The following is an 8,597-nucleotide window of genomic DNA, read 5'->3' as shown; positions in this document are numbered from 1 at the left end:
GACGACGGGGACGGCGACGGCGCGTGGCAGGGGCGGCGAGGGCTGCGGGGGCGACGGCGCACGGCGGGTGCGACGACGTGGCAGCGGCGGCGATGTCGCGCGCGCGAGAAGTGGAGACGAAGTGGTCGACGATGAAACTGATTTTTCGTAAGTGTAGTATATATAGAAAGGGCCTTTAGTACCAGTTGGAGCCACCAACCGGTACTAAAGGCCAATTTTAGCCAGACCAATCGGCGGAAAACGAGGGCCTTTAGTACCGGTTGGTGGCTCCAACCGGTACTAAAGGTCAGCCTTTAGTACCGGTTGGAGTTGGAGCCACCAAACGGTACTAAAGGTCAGCCTTTAGTACCGGTTGGAGCCACCAAACGGTACTAATGGTCGTGCGCTGCCACCCGCGGCGCACTATGTTTAGTCCCACCTCGCCGAGCGAAGAGCAGCCGCAGTGGTTTATAAACCCAGCCGCGACTGCTCTTTCGATCTCCTCTATATAGCAGGCTTCTGGGCCTAACTAGGGCGCGCTGTCCTTTGAGCCTGCCGGCCCTTCTGGGCCTGAATTTGCACACCCTGGGTCTGGCAGGCTCACCGGACAGCGCCCCAACAATTTTTTATATAGTTTTTTTCTTTTCTGCATTATTTATTTTCTTCTATTTATTTTTGAGTAATTTTTTTATATAGTTTTTCTTGTCTGCTTTATTTTTTTCTTTTACTTATTTCTGAATACTTTTTTTGCTGTATTTAGTTTCTTTGTGAATATTTTTGCTTTATATAGTTTTTTCTTTTCTGCATTATTTATTTTCTTCTATTTATTTTTGAGTAATTTTTTTATATAGTTTTTTTTTGTCTGCTTTATTTTTTTCTTCTACTTATTTCTGAGTAGTTTTTTTTGCTGTACTTAGTTTCTTTCTGAATATTTTTGCTTTATATAGTTTTTTTTCTTTTATGCATTATTTATTTTTGAGTAATTTTTTTATATAGTTTTTTTGCTGCATCTAGTTTCTTTGTGAATATTTTTGCTTTAGTTGCTTCGAATGCTGCATAATGCTTTATTTTGGAGTGATTTTCAATTTCAGAACGTGTTGGAAATTGATGACGTCGCTTCGAATGCTTTCATTCATCGAAAATAAAGGATCAAACTAAACTTTTATTCATCGAAAGCAAAAGATAACTATGGATCGAACTAAGATAAGTAAAGGCAAAACATAATGAAGGTGGTACGATACCGGGGCACCTCCCCCAAGCTTGGCGAAAGCCAAGGGGAGTGCCCATACCCGATACTCAATTTTTTTGGTGATGAAGGAGGTGGTGGTGATGAAGTGGTAGTGATCTTGTCCTTCATGATCACAAGATTCTCCAGCCTACGGATGACGCTTCGGAGGAAGGAGATATTTATTTTGCACACGAACCGTTTCAATGATCCGAAAGGCTTCAATCTCAGTAGGGGTAAGATGATCATAGTCAGGTTTAAGGATATCTTTTCTTCCTCCTCGGCAGGCAGGGCTTGCTCGACCACCGGTGCTGGATCTCCGATGGCCTCCTGGCTCTTGCTACCTTCGAGAGGTTCTTCGGGCCCCTCTCTCTTTAGCTCAATTTTCATCAACCAAGCATCATTTTCTACTTTGTTGGAGGAGGGACAAGACATGATGTATGGCTAAGCATATCTGACATGATGCCTGGCTTAACCCGTTTTGTTGTGATTTACTGTTTCACGGTCATTTAGCTCTCTAAACAAATTGGTAAATGACTGAAAAACAGCAAATGATGTCAGAACGTGTTGGAAATTGATGACGTCGCTTTGAATGCTGCATAATGCCGGCTCAAAAAAAGTCTGGAGTTCAAATAAGTAAAAAAAATGAAGTGCCCGTGTAATAGATGAGTTCTCGTCTGAAACCTTGATACTCCGAAAGAGATTGCTCAGTTTTTACATGAAGTGCATCCAGTTTTGAAGTGAGTGGAGAGAGTGATGGCGTAAACATGTAAAAATATACATCAAAAATACATTGATTATCAATGATCTTTTTGTGTACAATATGAATTGTCAATATGAGTCCTCAACGGTTTAGAAACCGGTGAAGACTCATATTGAGTCCATAAATTATACACATAGAGTTCAATGAAGACCAAATGCTTGTAATATTTTCAGAAGTAACATATTTAAGGTGGTAAAAATCTTGCTAGGGGAGGGAGGTGGGACTAAAAATAGCCTGCCACAACCTCTTTACTACCAGTTCGTGCCACGAATCGGTACTAAAGGTGCTGGCCGGGCCCCACCATCTTTAGTACCGGTTCGTGGCACGAACCGGTACTACAGATTAGCAATGAACCGGTACTAAAGCTCTCCTCCCGCCTAGCCATTTGAACCGGCACTAATGGACACATTAGTGCCGGCTCAAATGTAAACCGGCACTAATGTGTCTCAGATTTGACCCTTTTTCTAGTACTGAACAAAAGTTTTCCCGTGCGTCTTTTCTAGTAGTACTGATTCGATCAAAGCAAAGATCGATCAGCTAGTTATACGAGAGTGTGACGTGTTAGCAATAATCTTGATATTATTGTATCAGCATTTTAGTTTGCTTTCGTTATGCATTTAGCATAGTTTAGAGAGTAGTTAGTCCGGCAAAGTCTCAGCAAAGATGCACAGAGGAGGTGAGATGCCGGGTGCCGTGCGATGCGGCGAGCGTGACGAGATGCCGACTGTGCCATGTGATACGGCGATGCCGTGAGAAGGGCAGGGCGCGACGAAAGCTGAAGTGTGACGGGCTAAAGTATGATCAAGTCGAGTCAGGCGAAGTGGCAAGTTCTGGTCGTGTTGCCATGCATGGATGGGTTCCCCGCAGGTTATTGTTAGTTAGCTAGCTTCATGTTTGTTTGTTAGCACAGAAATAGGAGTGGAGGGCAACGTGCATGTAGATAGAGTTAGTTGTGATTAGTGGCCTAGTGCATGGGCTAGTGGGCGTTAGCGGCCGCGAGAGTGGCGGCTGGCTAATGCGTGGGTCAATCTTGTACTTAGCTATTTAAGTTCAAGAAGATGAATGAGAATATAAGGTCGTGAGGGCTGAAGGAAACAATGTAGCGCTTGTGCTCTCGAGGAAGAATGCCTCAGCGCAAAGACCTTGGGGCTCTCCTTGTACGTGTGTGTGTTTCCTGCGAGTTTCTTCCATGGGTGTGTGTTTGAAAGAAACCACAAAAGGAAGAGTAGTCAGAGGTAGAAGAAGGAGAGGCGCTGTGAGAGGGCGGCGCCAACATGACGCGCTTGTGTTCCGGCCAGTGTACGCAGGGTGTGGCGTACGTAGCTATTTCTTCTAGCTTCAACCAAAAGTACTCGGCGTCAGGACTCGGGACTGGGCAAACAGTTGTTTCATCCTCCAAGTGTTCCCTGAATCCATCTGTGAGCTGGCATGTTTAGAACGTCTAGACATATCAGTGTCGTTCTATTCAAAACTCCCAGATAAATTTGGTAGACTTTCAAAGCTCGTGTTCCTAAACTAATCAGGGTGTTTCGTGCTCCAAGTGTTCCCTGAATCCATCTGCCAGCTGACATGTTTACAACACCTAAATATGTCAGAGTGCTGTGCCATTCAAAATCTCCGAGATAAATCCGGTAGCCTTCCAACACTCATATTCCTAAACTTTACAATCTTAAACTTCAGTCTTGAGAGCATATGAACCTATCAAATTGCCATGAGCTAGAAAACCTGTCAAAAGATTTTGGCAACCTTCAAAGGCTTGGGTTCATTTGAAATCCTATCTGATTGCTACAAGGTTTCATTGCTGCCAGAATCATCTTGCCAACTTGTTCATTTGAAATCCTTAGATGTTTCAGACTGCCATGAGCTCATGGAACTTCCTGAATGTTTGGTAACCTTTTTGAGCTTGACTCTTTGAACCTAACAAGTTGTTGCAAGCTGCAAGTACTGCCCGAGTCATTCTGCAAGTTGTCTAAGCTGAGGTATCTCAATTTGTCGTATTCTATGAGGCTTGATAAGCTCCCATCCTCGTTCGGTGACCTTAAGCTTCAACCATTGGACATCTCTTCTGCAGTATCTCTCAATGCCTTGCCGGATAGCATCGCTGACCTGGCAACTCTCAGTAACTTTGAGGCCATCGCAAGAACACCAAATGTGATTGCCAGCATTCAGAAAATTCAAAAGCATCTTAATTTTCCATGAATAACAGAGCATGCTGTACATCAGATAGAAAATGAAGGATGCAGCAGTATATTCGTTGATGGTCTTGACCCCAGTGTCACCGAAGCTGTGTCGAAAGCCCGAAACACGTTTTCAGAGTACTTGTTTTCCTTTTTTTTGCAGGGAATTCAGAGTACTTGTTAACATCACTGTTGGCAAAAGATGTTGTTTTGTTAAATACACTAGTAGGTTGACTGTTTCCCTAGTATGTGGGTCTGTATTTGTAATTATGTATATTAATCTAAATTGTAAGCAACCATGTTTTTGTGCATTCAGGTATTGTGCAGAGGAGACGCTGAAATGCTACAAAGCAGAATGGCTGGGAAGCAGAATATGAGGCTCTCAAGAGGTTGGAGCCCTTCAAACAGATAGGTTCAGGTGTTGTCTCTACTCCACTGCAAAACCAATCTGAGATCGTAATCGAGGAGACCGAGTTGTACAAGCTCTGGTGTGTGTGTGCGAGTCATGTGTCTTGTTAACCAAATACGTATACTGTTTGCTTTATATTCGTGCCAATCTTGATCTCTGTCCTGACTCCTGAACCTTATCTTATTTCCTAAACTTAATTCCAAAGATAACATGGACGACTCCTCTCACAAGATGCTTCCACAACCGAAGCAGGGCAAGAGAACGAGCTGGATGCACGAGCTTCGACATATGGGAAACACATATGAGTTGCTGTGTACTTGTAACACCCCGGTTGTAACTTTTCATAATTGTAATTCCGACTCTTGCAATTTCCGGCTATGTGATATGTTATTTCCTTCGCCGTTGGATTTTGTCTTCGTTTTGCATTTTGTTCATGTCATGCATTTCATCTAATGTCATCATGAGCATTGCATCCGCATGTTTTCATAAAACTTGCATCCGTTCGTAGTTGCCGCTTCTTGTCTCTGTTAACCTCCTCTCAGATCAACCGGACCGTTCTCTTCTCTCAACACATCAAAACCAGTTGTCTCCGTTGACCTTTGGTGAGACCCCTTTATCTTTGTCGACCTCTCTCAGACCCCTCGCGCGCGTCCGAAAGTTGTCCTGAACCCGACCCGCTCTGTCGTGACCGATTGGTCTGGATCATCCCCAAACATCCCTAAATCATCATCGGTTTCTCGTTGGACTCTCCTAAGCTATTTATTCTTGACCGTTCGATTTTAATCGGAGGTTCCAAATAGCCCTAACCTAAAATCCAATGCTATAAGGGCATCTCCAGCCGTTGGCCCCCCAGGAGGGGCAAAAAATCGCCCCCTGGGGGCGCACCAGCGCTAAACCGCGCACTGGGGGCGTGATGCCCCCCAGTCGCGGCGCCCACGGTTCGAGCAAAAAAGTCAAACACGGCGCAAAACGACTCAAATTTAACGCAAACATCGGCGAGTTCGTTCAAACTTAAACATATTTTACAAAAAAAAACTGCCGCGGGCTACCCCCGTCGTCTCCCTCGCCGCCCGCCTCGCCGCCCGCCCACGCGGTTCTACATGCCGAGGAGGCTGTAGAACCGCGTGTCGTCGTCGCCGTCGTCGCCGTCGTCGTCGTCGTCGTCGTCGTCGTCGTCGCCGCCGCCGCCGCCGTCCCCGCCTAAGCCTCCGCCGTCCCTGCTGCACCCCTCCCCCGGTTGGCGCGGCGGGTTGGAAGGTCCGGGGGCGTCGTCGTCGTCACTGTCGAGGATCACGACGCCGTGCTCGTTCTCGCGCCCACGCTTGCGGGCGGCGATCTCCTCCAGGGCCCGGCGCTGCCGGACCGTCTCGTCGCGGAGGTAGTCGTCCCGCGCCCACTGCATGGCGTCCTCGTCGGAGAAGCCGCGCCGGGCTATCTCCTCGTACTCCGCGGGGAGGCCGGGCTCCGGCTTGGGCTCGATGAGGACGAAGCGGCCGGTGGGTGGAGAGGCGTTGGCGCCGATGCGGATGCCGGAGCTGCGGGTGCGCGCGGCGACCGGTGTGCCCGGCTCCGGCTTGACGGGGCGGAGGCAGGACGAGCCGCCGGACGAGGAGGAGGACCCCCCGGTCTCCATGCGCCTCGGGGTCCAGGAGCTTCCCCGGCGGCGTGAGAAGGAAGGGGGAGCGGGGTAGTCGAGGCGCGGCGTGTTGCCGTCCTCGATGTACTCGAGGACAGCCTCCAACGTGCGCCCTGGCACGCCCCGCCACCGACGTCGGCCGGCGGAGTTGAGCCTGCCGGAGGGCACGACGCCGTTGGTGGCCTCGAGCTGCTGGGCGTGACGGCGGCGGAAGTACGGTTCCCAGAGCGGGCTGTCTGGGACGTACCGTGGCCCCTCCCTCGCCGCACGCGGCAGGTTCGAGCGGATGCGTGCGATCTCCGCACACCGCGCCGCGCCGGTGGGTATCGGGGGCACCGGTACGCCGCCCACGCTGATCCTCCACGCCCCGGGCACCCGCATGTCCGGCGGGACCGGGTACTCGGCCTCGTAAAGGAGGCGAGCCTCGTCTTCATGAAGATGACGGCGGCCGAAGCCGTTCGCCGCCGCGCCGTCGCCTGGGAAGCGCTCGGCCATGGGTTTTGAACTGGAGACGGCGAAAGGGAGGAGAGGAGAGGGAGGAACGATGGCGGCGGGAAGTGTGAGTCGCAGAGTGCGCCGGGGCGCGTCATATATAGGCCGAGGCGCCGCCCACACGCGTGGCACCGTGCGTACGCGTGGCGGGCGAGGCGAGGGCGATGGACGCGCGTCGTCCGTGTTGGGGAACGTTGCAGAAAATTAAAATTTTTCCTACGGTTTCACCAAGATCCATCTATGAGTTCATCTAAGCAACGAGTCTAGGGAGAGAGTTTGCATCTACATACCACTTGTAGATCGCGTGCGGAAGCTTGCAAGGTGATGATGTAGTCGTACTCGACGTGATCCAAATCACCGATGACCAGCGCCGAATGGACGGCACCTCCGCGTTCAACACACGTACGGGACGGGAGACGTCTCCTCCTTCTTGATCCAGTAAGGGGGAAGGAGAGGTTGATGAAGATCCAGCAGCACGACGGCGTGGTGGTGGATGCAGGGCGTCACAGCAGCAGGGCTTCGCCGAGACTACGAGGGAGAGACGTAACGGGGGGAGGTGGAGGCGCCAGGGGCTGGTGTGTGAAGTCCCTCCTCTCCCCCACTATATATAGGGGTGCCAGGGGGGGCGCCGGCCCTAGTAGATGAGATCTACTAGGGGGGCAGCGGCCTAGGGGAGGTTTCCCTCCCCCCCAAGGCACCTAGGGGTGCCTTCCACCACTAGGACTCCTCCTAGGGGGAAACCCTAGGCGCATGGGCCTATAGGGGCTGGTGCCCTTGGCCCATGATGGCCAAGGCACACCCCCTACAGCCCATGTGGCCCCCCGGGACAGGTGGCCCCACCCGGTGGACCCCCGGGACCCTTCCGGTGGTCCCGGTACAATACCGATAACCCCGAAACTTGTCCCGATGCCCGAAATAGCACTTCCTATATATAATTCTTTACCTCCGGACCATTCCGGAACTCCTCGTGACGTCCGGGATCTCATCCGGGACTCCGAACAACATTCGGGTTTCTGCATATACATATCTTCATAACCCTAGCGTCACCGAACCTTAAGTGTGTAGACCCTACGGGTTCGGGAGACATGCAGACATGACCAAGACGCTCTCAGTCAATAACCATCAGCGGGATCTGGATACCCATGATGGCTCCCACATGCTCCTCGATGTTGTCATCGGATGAACCACTATGTCGAGGATTCGATCAAACCCTGTATGCAATTCCCTTTGTCAATCGGTACGTTACTTGCCCGAGACTCGATCGTCTGTATCCCAATACCTTGTTCAGTCTCGTTACCGGCAAGTCACTTTACTCGTACCGTAATGCATGATCCCGTGTCCAACACCTTGGTCACATTGAGCTCAATATGATGATGCATTACCGAGTGGGCCCAGAGATACCTCTCCGTCATATGGAGTGACAAATCCCAGTCTCGATCCGTGTCAACCCAACAGCTACTTTCGGAGATACCTGTAATGCACCTTTATAGTCACCCAGTTACGTTGTGACGTTTGATACACCCAAGGCACTCTTACGGTATCCGGGAGTTACACGATCTCATGGTCGAAGGAAGAGATACTTGACACTTGCAAAGCTCTAGCAAAACGAACTACACGATCTATTATGCTATGCTTAGGATTGGGTCTTGTCCATCACATCATTCTCCTAATGATGTGATCCCGTTATCAACGACATCCAATGTCCATAGTCAGGAAACCATGACTATCTGTTGATCACAACGAGCTGGTCAACTAGAGGCTTACCAGGGACATAGTGTGGTCTAAGTATTCACACGTGTATTACGATTTCCGGATAATACAGTTATAGCATGAATAAAAGACAATTATCATGAACAATGAAATATAATAATACTTTTATTATTGCCTCTAGGGCATATTTCCAACAGTCTCCCACT

Source organism: Triticum dicoccoides, chromosome 3B (assembly GCF_002162155.2).
Source record: "Triticum dicoccoides isolate Atlit2015 ecotype Zavitan chromosome 3B, WEW_v2.0, whole genome shotgun sequence".
In the NCBI taxonomy this organism is placed as follows: domain Eukaryota; kingdom Viridiplantae; phylum Streptophyta; class Magnoliopsida; order Poales; family Poaceae; genus Triticum; species Triticum dicoccoides.
The sequence above is the reverse complement of the archived record's forward strand: the minus strand, read 5'-3'. Positions refer to the sequence as shown.